The sequence below is a fragment of the Schistocerca serialis genome, chromosome 1 (genome assembly GCF_023864345.2).
Source record: "Schistocerca serialis cubense isolate TAMUIC-IGC-003099 chromosome 1, iqSchSeri2.2, whole genome shotgun sequence".
NCBI classification, from domain to species: Eukaryota; Metazoa; Arthropoda; class Insecta; order Orthoptera; family Acrididae; genus Schistocerca; species Schistocerca serialis.
Window position 1 is genome coordinate 416,150,530 of NC_064638.1, and position 9,934 is coordinate 416,160,463.

Genomic DNA, 9,934 nt, shown 5'->3' on the forward strand with positions numbered 1-9,934 from the left:
TGTTGTGGCACAAGAATTTAAATGGCCTGCAAGCTAAAGCCTGTGAAATTGGCCCCCTCTCCCCAAACTCTTTTTACTCACTCTTTTGCACCTTGTTTAAATTTAGTTTAGCAGCACAGCACCTCTTGTGTAAAAGTAGCTAGAATTTTTTTCTCCATGCTTTGAGGTATTCTTGCTTTCTTCCATTGGCCTTCCAAATACACAGCAATTCTTGATAGTATTGTTGGCAAACACATTTCTTCAGACAGTGAAATACCATGGTCAACTGAGGTTTTAAATGAAATAATTGACATTTCAGACTCTAGTGCAATGACTACAGGAAAAGCTCATGGTTTCAGTTGTAGCCTCCTGTACTTTGTTTCTTTTTTCTCTCTGTTTGTCAAAGCCTGCTTTCCAACATTCTCAAGAAAAAGCCAATGATGCATAGTTTTGAAACAATACTATCTCATAATAGCTTACACAAAAAACTTAGGAGATGTAGATAACATGATTGACTTTTTAAATTCTGTGAAATGCTTAATTTCTTTTGTGGCTTCCATGAAATGTTGGATGAATACAAAGAATAAATTTGCAACCCATTGCTGTCAAAAAACAAACAGGTATACTTTGAGGTATTGGATAATATTGCAACACAACTGGAAACAAGAGTTCTGTATTGTGATGAACTGCTCTTCCTCAACCTCTTAATGCCTGAATAAATTTCTAGATCAAAGATTTTATCAAAAATCGTGCTGCTTTAGAGGTGCCCAAAACACATAGGAGAATGCAACACTTGTCAGAAGCATTGGAGCTTCTACTGACTCAGCACTTACTGGCATTGGGGCTCAAATCTAATCAGTTTGCCACTTATGTCCAGCATTTCCCTGTAGATGGTGTGTATCATTATTAACAACTTATGATGTTTTCTTCAGCCACTCAGAGTTGCATGTAAAACTGAAGAACATATTGTCTTCCCAGCATAAAGAAGCATTTCACTCTGTCAGTTTAGGAGACATAATAGAAAGTATGACTGGTAATGAAATGGATCAAATTCTTCCAGGGGCTTTCAAACTATTTTGTCTAGTTGCTAACATAACTGCAACAAGTGCTTAAGTTGAAAAGAGTTTTTCTTGTCTTAAATGCATAAAAACATATTTGAGGAACAATATTGTCCAGCACTGGTTATCAGATCTTGCCTACATCTCAACTGAAGAACCAACACTTCAAATACTTGAAAACTAAGACACATGGTATGATGATAACACTGAAGGATTTGGAAAGCAGGATTGTATAGTTAACTAGTTTCGCAAATAACAATGCTCAAACACCCAACCTCCTAGTTTGTTTGTAAGTAAAAGTGTCATCACCATTGTTATTAGCAATAGTAATAGTAGTACACACACTCCGTCATCAGGCCACAAGTGACCCATCGGGACCATCCGACCACCATGTCATCCTCAGCTGAGGATGCGGATAGGATGGGCATGTGGTCAGCACACCGCTCTCCCGGTCGTTACGATAGTTTTCTTTGACCGGAGCCGCGACTATTCGGTCGAGTAGCTCCTCAATTGGCATCATGAGGCTGAGTACACCCCGAAAAATGGCAACAGCACATGGCGGCCCGGACGGTCACCCATCCAAGTGCCGGCCAAGCCCGACAGCACTTAACTGCGGTGATCTGACGGGAACCGGTGTATCCACTGTGGCAAGGCCGTTGCCAATAGTAATAGTAGTGGTATTCGTCAATGTAGTAGTAGGAGTAGGAGTAGGAGGAGGAGGAGGAGGAGGAGGAGGACGTGGAGCAATGGTAGCAGTGGTTGTGGTGGTGATGGTGCTGGTGGTCATTAGGAACACTAGGTACACAAACATTAAAAGCAAAGGAAAGGCAGTTTGTATTTGTATTTATTTATTTATCCTGTGGATCATATATTGTACAAAGTACACACGATATAGGACAAGTCATTTTTCTTAACAAATGTCATTTTAAAAAAATGTACACAAAATTGTTCATTGATGAATATAGTAACTTCACATACAGAGAATACAAACAATTTACATGGGGAACTAAGAAACATGTAGGCAATGTAGTGCTACTTTAAATTTACACAATAATCACTGAGATTACAGAATAGTGAAAATGTCAACTGGAAACACAACAGAAGGACAATGTCATTTAAAAACTACATTAAACATGAAATTAACATTGAGATTTCACAGACAATTAAGTTTTAATACTAATAGAATGTGTACTTGTACATTCAAAAAGCGAGTTGAAAAATTTTGGGAAGTGAAACTGAAACATAGTTGTGTATAGTAGAAATTAGGTTATTATTTTGCCTACAGAATGTTTTACTCTAATCACAGTATTTTACAAAGGAAATTTATAATTTTTCATTTCCAGGAATTCTTGTACTGAATAGAAACAGTGCTTTGTCAGAAATGCCTTTAGTTTATTTTTAAATATTGGATCTGGAGCAGTTTTTATTTGTTCTGGAATTTTATTGTGTAATACGACACCCAGATGAGTTATATATTTTTGGTATGATGATGTCCTTGAAAAAATTTGATGGATATTAGATTGCCTTCTGGTATAATGAGCGTGTCTATCATTGTTTTGGATTAATTTGCCTGTTCTTGAGAGGTATTCCCTGGTGAATAGGATTGTTTCTTGAATGAATAGGGATGGGATGCTTAGAACATTAAGTTTTATAAATTGACATTTACAGGATTCCAGCTTTTTGAGGCCACAGATTATCCTCAGTGCTCTTTTTTGTAGTTTAAATATATTTGTGCTGTGAGTTGAATTTCCCCAAAAGATGATTCCATAGCGGAGCAATGAGTGGAACTGCGCATGGTATGCTTGCATTAGTGTGGATTTACTTGTAGTAGATTTTAGTATTCTTAGTCCATAGCACAATGATGAGAGTTTCTTTGATAAGTTGTTTATATGTGTGTCCCATTTTAAATTTTGTTGGACCCATAGACCCAAAAATTTTGTTGCATTTACATTTTCAATTTTATCATTATTTAACTTTACTTGGATAGTTTTTTGACTGGATGTGGGAATTAGATGGAAGTTGATACATACAGTTTTCCCACTATTAACAATTAGGCCATTTTTGTTAAACCACTCAGAAAGTTTTTTCATAGAGTTATCAGATATTGTCTGTAGGGATTCAGGGTTAGATCCAGTCAACACTATGCTTGTATCATCAGCAAACAGGATAGTTTTTTGTTGGCTCATACGTTCAACAAGATCATCTATGTAAATGAGGAAAAGTAATGGCCCTAGAACAGAACCCTGGGGAACACCATATCTTATTGTTCTTTCCTCCGAGAGGAAAACTGTGTTTTTATTTTATTCTGTACATTAATATCGTACTGAAGTGATACCTTCTGTCTGCGGTTTTGTAGGTAAGAGCATAGCCAGTTGTGAGCCACACCTCTTATTCCTCTTCTTTCCAATTTAGCAAGCAGTATTTTATGATCTAGTACGTCAAAGGCTTTAGAGAGATCTAAGAAGATACCTGCAGCTATATTATGTTGGTCAATTGATTTCAGTATGTGATCCAACAGTTCAAAAATTGCTGTCTGGGTGGATAAAGATTTACTAAAACCATGTTGTTGAATGCTGATTGGTGCGTGGTTTTTTATGAAATTTATAAGCCTGTCATAAAAAAGTTTTTCCAGGATTTTTGAAAAGATGCTTAATATGGATAATGGTCTATAATTGGATACTAAATCAGGGGAACCTTTCTTTAGTAATGGTGAGACTTTAGCTATTTTGAGAGCATCTGGAAAAATGCCAGTTTTTAATGATTGGTTGTAGATGGTTGATAATGGCTTTACTATATGGGGAGCACACACCTTTAATATGAGGTCAGGTACTTCATCATAGCCACTAGAGATTTTATTGCGTAACAATTTTATTATGTTCATAATTTCATCAGGGTTTGTTTCATAAACAAACATTGTAGCATTAGTGCTGTTTGACGTTTTGGTGGAATTGAAGAACGATAACCGATGATGGTCGAAGTAGAGAGGATATAAAATGTAGACTGGCAATGGCAAGGAAAGCGTTTCTCAAGAAGAGAAATTTGTTAACATTGAGTGTCAGGAAGTCATTTCTGAAAGTATTTGTATGGAGTGTAGCCATGTATGGAAGTGAAACATGGATGATAACTAGTTTGGACAAGAAGAGAATAGAAGCTTTCAAAATGTGGTGCTACAGAAGAATGCTGAAGATAAGGTGGGCAGATCACATAACTAATGAGGAAGTATTGAATAGGATGAGGGAGAAGAGAAGTTTGTGGCACAACTTGACTAGAAGAAGGGATCGGTTGGTAGGACATGTTTTGAGGCATCGAGGGATCACAAATTTAGCATTGGAGGGCAGCGTGGAGGGTAAAAATCGTAGAGGGAGACCAAGAGATGAATACACTAAGCAGATTCAGAAGGATGTAGGTTGCAGTAGGTACTGGGAGATGAAGAAGCTTGCACAGGATAGAGTAGCATGGAGAGCTGCATCAAACCAGTCTCAGGACTGAAGACCACAACAACAACAACCTTGCAGTTTGCCTGAATGAGATCTTCTGCTAGTGAGGTGAAATATTCATTGAACTTGTTTACAACTGTGTATGGATCTGTGACCTTAGAGTCATTAAGTGTAGTGTTGACAGATTGCCAACACTACGCACATTATTTAAGGGAGGCGGCCATTAAGCAAGCAGGCGGACTTGATGGTCTGAAACAGGATACTTATGAATGCTATAAAGAAAAGTACGTAGCTGCTGGAATACTTAACTTTAATCCACCATTTGTATACAGCGTTCTTGATGAGACATTTCATACGATAACTATCAAACTATCAATTGCTATGTAAGGCTAATGACGCCTTGCTAGGTCGTAGCCATGGACTTAGCTGAAGGCTATTCTAACTATCTGCTCGGCTAATGAGCGATGCTTCATCAGTGTAGTCGCTAGCAATGTCGTCCGTACAACTGGGGCGAGTGCTAGTCCGTATCTCGAGACCTGCCTTGTGGTGGCGCTCGGTCTGCGATCACACAGTGGCGACACGTGGGTCCGACATGTACTAATGGACCGCAGCCGACTTAAAGCTACCACCTAGCAAGTGTGGTGTCTGGCGGTGACACCACATTCCTCCCCCGCAAATCGGCGAACGGTCGTGTGATAAGGCTTCCGCCCGCCGTGGGGAGGACCCCATGTTGACGTATGCGATGAGGTGGGGAGCCTAACAACAGGCGAGGCTGTGCCACCCGCACCCGGCCATTCGGTCCGAGGGGAGCTAGGAAACGCCTGGAAACCTAGTCCAGGGTGCACGTCAACATGCGGTGTATGCGCCCGTAAAGAGACAGGAGGGGCCGAAGGGTCGACCTCCATTGCGTCGGGGTATCCGACGCGCGAAGACGCCATGTGGTCCGGAGCGGGCAAGAGTTCCATGGCGGAGGACAGCTGGTCACGGGAAGCGATCGGCGGCGCGTGACCCAGGGAGGCGCTTGGCGGCTGCAGCGAAGCGTCGAATGCGGGCGGCGCCGGCAGGAGAACAGGCGGCGGCGGCGGCGGCTGCGGTGGCGCGTCGCCATGGGGCAAAATGGAAGGCATCGTCGGTAACACCTGGGGATGAGGCGAGCCAGTAGATGGGTCCCCAGGGCGCTGACCGGACGGCACCGTCGCTGAAAGCAGACGGGGAGTGGCAGAACCTATGCGACGACAGAGGCGCAGCTGATTGAGATGCCGACGCACCTCACCAGAGGCCCCCAAAACCAAATACATCGTGCAGCCGAGGCAGCAAAGAATGCGCCCTGCGAGCCAACGCCGTGAACCTCGATAGTTGCGATAGAATACAACGTCGCCTGGAGCAAAAGCAGACAAAATTTCCTCGTAGGACAGAGTTGCTACGTCGCGTCGGGGAAATAATTTCACTATCACATGGTACGTTTGCACCCCTACACACGACAATAAATGAGGCTGCCGCTCGTTACCTTGAATTCTGCAGGCGGCGAGATGAAATCCAAACTGGCGAGACCAATCGGTCCATGTTTCCTGCGTTGGGTCGTAGGGCCTAAAAGGCGGTGCAACTGCGAGTTGTGGCTGCGGTAGCGGTGAATCGGCGGCTGCCGCATCGGTTTGCCGTGCACGTTGACCCTGGACGAGCTGTCCAAGGGCATCCAATAACGCCTGTGTCTGCTGATTCTGCAAGCGATAAAATTCGGACAGTACATCGAGAGATTGTGGCGAAGCCATGACACAAGTAAATCAATCAAAGAGAAAGGAGGCGGTTTGTAACGTCGGCGCTATAAATTAGAGCAATACGAACGCGAAATCGTCTTTGAATCCTCGTTGCCATCTGTAGTGTTGACAGATTGCCAACACTACGCACATTATTTAAGGGAGGCGGCCATTAAGCTAGCAGGCGGACTTGATGGTCTGAAACAGGATACTTATGAATGCTATAAGGAAAAGTACGTAGCTGCTGGAATACTTAACTTTAATCCACCATTTGTATACAGCGTTCTTGATGAGACATTTCATACGATAACTATCAAACTATCAATTGCTATGTAAGGCTAATGATGCCTTGCTAGATCGTAGCCATGGACTTAGCTGAAGGCTATTCTAACTATCTGCTCGGCTAATGAGCGATGCTTCGTCAGTGTAGTCGCTAGCAATGTCGTTCGTACAACTGGGGTGAGTGCTAGTCCGTATCTCGAGACCTGCCTTGTGGTGGCGCTCGGTCTGCGATCACACAGTGGCGACACGCGGGTCCGACATGTACTAATGGACCGCGGCCGATTTAAAGCTACCACCTAGCAAGTGTGGTGTCTGGCGGTGACACCACATTAAGTGTTAGAGAAATGTTTTCCTTTTTAGGTGTTGAACTACAAGTTTCTTTTTTAATAACTTTCCATATAGCTTTCATTTTGTTTGAAGACTTTCTTATGAAATTGTCATTCCATAAAAGTTTTGCGTGTCTAATCACTCTAAGATAAGTTTTTTGTAGGCTTTACAATAGTCAGAAAATTCTTCAGTGACTATGTATTTTTTGGAGCAATATTGGAGAAATTTGTTTCTCTCACTAGAACTTTTGATTCCTTTTGTTACCCACGGCTTTCTATTTTGATTGCTTGAAGTTTTTGTTTCAAAAGGAAATGCTGTATTAAAGTAATAAAGGAAGGTGTTATGGAAGCTTAAGAACATATTATCAACAGTTGTTTGCATGTAATCACTGTCCCAATATTCCTTAGCTAATAGGAAGTTAAAAATCCTAATATTGCCATCTGAAAAGTTTCTTCTTTGAAATACTTTTTTGGGGCTAATTTTACTATTTTCCATGTCAACGCTCAGTAGCTGAGCATCATGGTCACTGTATCCCATGCTCAGTACTTTGCCAGTGAATTTGTAACAAGTATCAGTTATGAAGATTTGATCAATTATTGAATCAGTATGCTCTGTTGATCTTGTTGGAGAGTGTATTGTGGTGATCATATTAAAGGATGTGGTCATGTTTAACAAATCAAGTTTCGCATTACTGTTTTTTGATAAATCAATGTTAAAATCGCCACAAAGTACTATTCTCATGTTTAATGAGCTGACGCTATTCAGCAGAACTTCTAATTTGGTCATAAAATTTGGAATATTACTACTTGGTGCTCTGTATACATTTATAATTATATAGTTTAGTTCAGGCAGCTTAACCATAGAAAGCTCAAATTCCTTATCTTCAGATAATGCAATCTGTTCATTTAGGCCTACCTCACTGAATTTTATCTGGTCCTTTACAAATATAGCAGTACCGCCATGTGTGGAGAAATTCCTACAATAGAAGCTTGTTAATGAGTACCTTGGAATAGAGGTTGACTGAATTTCTTCTTTAGACAGCCAGTGTTCGGTAATACATATTACATCTGGATTTATTTGAGACTGAAGTAACACTTCCAGCATTTGAATCTTATTTCTGAATGACTGGACATTATGGTGTAATACAAGAAATGATGGACTTTGTGACTTTTCAGTTAAGGGTTTAATTAATTTCTTTTCTAAAGGTATTTCTGACACAGCACTTACCCTAAAAAATTTGCCGAGATTTTATTTTTGTGTGTGGCTTCTTGCACGCAATTTTCAGTAGCAGAGATGGTTTTGAGTGGTTGACACAGTTCTGCTTCCATCAAAGCTTCTGTTTTTGGCCTAAACCATTTTGTAATTTGTGGTTGTTTGGCGATCTTGATACTTGGGGTTGATTTCTTCAGGATATGATTTCGGAGTTTTTCTACTATTTGGTCTTTTCCTAACATATTTAAATGGAGTCCATGAGCTGTATGAAATCTTCTTCCTAAATTGTATGTATCAATCATGTCTATGTTATGAAATGTAGAACATATTTCTGATATCAGTTTGTTTGCAATGCAAATTTCTTGGTTGTCACAGGACCAGGAAGGCAAATCATAATGATGAGGAATGTTAACAATGAGTACATTTGTATGTAATAGGTTGTTTAAGCATTCCTTCATTTCTTTTGCAAACCCTTTTGTTTCATTCCCATATATATCATTTGAACCACCTAGAAGCACGACAAAATCACAATTACTTAAGTGAGATACATCAGTAGAGTTTGTTAGTTTATTTACCTCACAAAACTGCGCTCCTGGCTTCACAAAACCTGTTACCATTAAATTACATTTATCTTTCAATAGTGCTGAAATTCCATGTCCATGACTGTCACCAAGCACACAAATTTTTTTGTTCATCACAGTTTTGGGGCTAGAAGGTTTTGAAACGTGTTTTTGCTGTGTAGATATATTCTGTTTTTGCACATTCGGTAACCTTTTTTGATAACTATGAACCTGTGTTAACTTTGCGGTCTTGGGAGCAAATTTATTGTATGCAGCAGAAGTTTCTTTTTCACAATGACCATCGTTTTGTAGTAGGATATCAAATTTGTTTTTTTGAGCTATTACTGAAGAAGAAACACTATTTACGATATCTGCATACTTTATTTTACACGGACTCTGTTGTGTAGGTTCCACATTTTGCTTAATAACAGGCTTTTCTTTCAGATGGTGCACGATTTGATCTTTTGTAGATAGGCCTACCGTTTTTTGGAGCACGGCAGGAGAATTTATTACTAAAGACGACAAAATGATTGCGCTATGGTTAGCATTACCGGTACACCCAGAATGTGTTGGAAAACTTGAAATGGCGACGGAATCATCGGTTACTGTGTACACTTTATTTCTGTCGAATTCACTTACACCCTGCTTGGCGGTTTTTAGTTTTCCATGATCATTTTCAAGACATTTGAGTCTATCAGCTAACACTCTGTTTTCTGCCAAGGATCTGCGCACAATTTCTTGCAATGAATTAATAGTTTCAACTAGTTTTGCTTTGTCAGGATGGACTTCACATGTTACACACTTACATTTTGATTTGGATGATTTTTCACTGCAGGTTTTTTGCGTGGCACTAGACTTGAAACTTTGCGAAGCACTTTTGTTGATCATCTTCTTGCTATTGATGCCGGATAACATTTGAAAATTTGAAATAACTGGAGGCACAAATTCACTAAACTTCTCAATCGCCGCCATCTTTAATGTCAGTTTTCCAATATGTTTCCTGGTCTCCTCAGAATTCAGGCGCATGATCCACCACTGTTCAGCATGCTCCTTAATGGTTCATAAGAACACTATAATAATGTCATCTAAATAGATCAGGCAGCTGGTAGGTTTCATTCCTCACAGTAACAAATCAGCGAACCTCTGGAATGTGATGGGCATGTTCCTTAGCCCAAAAGCACCCATAAAAACTCTTATAAACCTGAAGATATGACAAAAGCAGTCTTTGGCTGGTCCTAAGGTGCTACTGGAACCTGACAGTATCTGGATTTCATATCTAGCATGGTAAAAACTTACATTTCCCTAGTAAGCCTAGCATTTCATCA

General features: G+C 40.3%; 1 pseudogene; it reads right to left on the minus strand.

The window, feature by feature from the left end:
- Positions 1–1,580: 1,580 nt before the first annotated feature.
- Positions 1,581–1,698, minus strand: LOC126426906 (5S ribosomal RNA; annotated as a pseudogene).
- Positions 1,699–9,934: the final 8,236 nt, after the last annotated feature.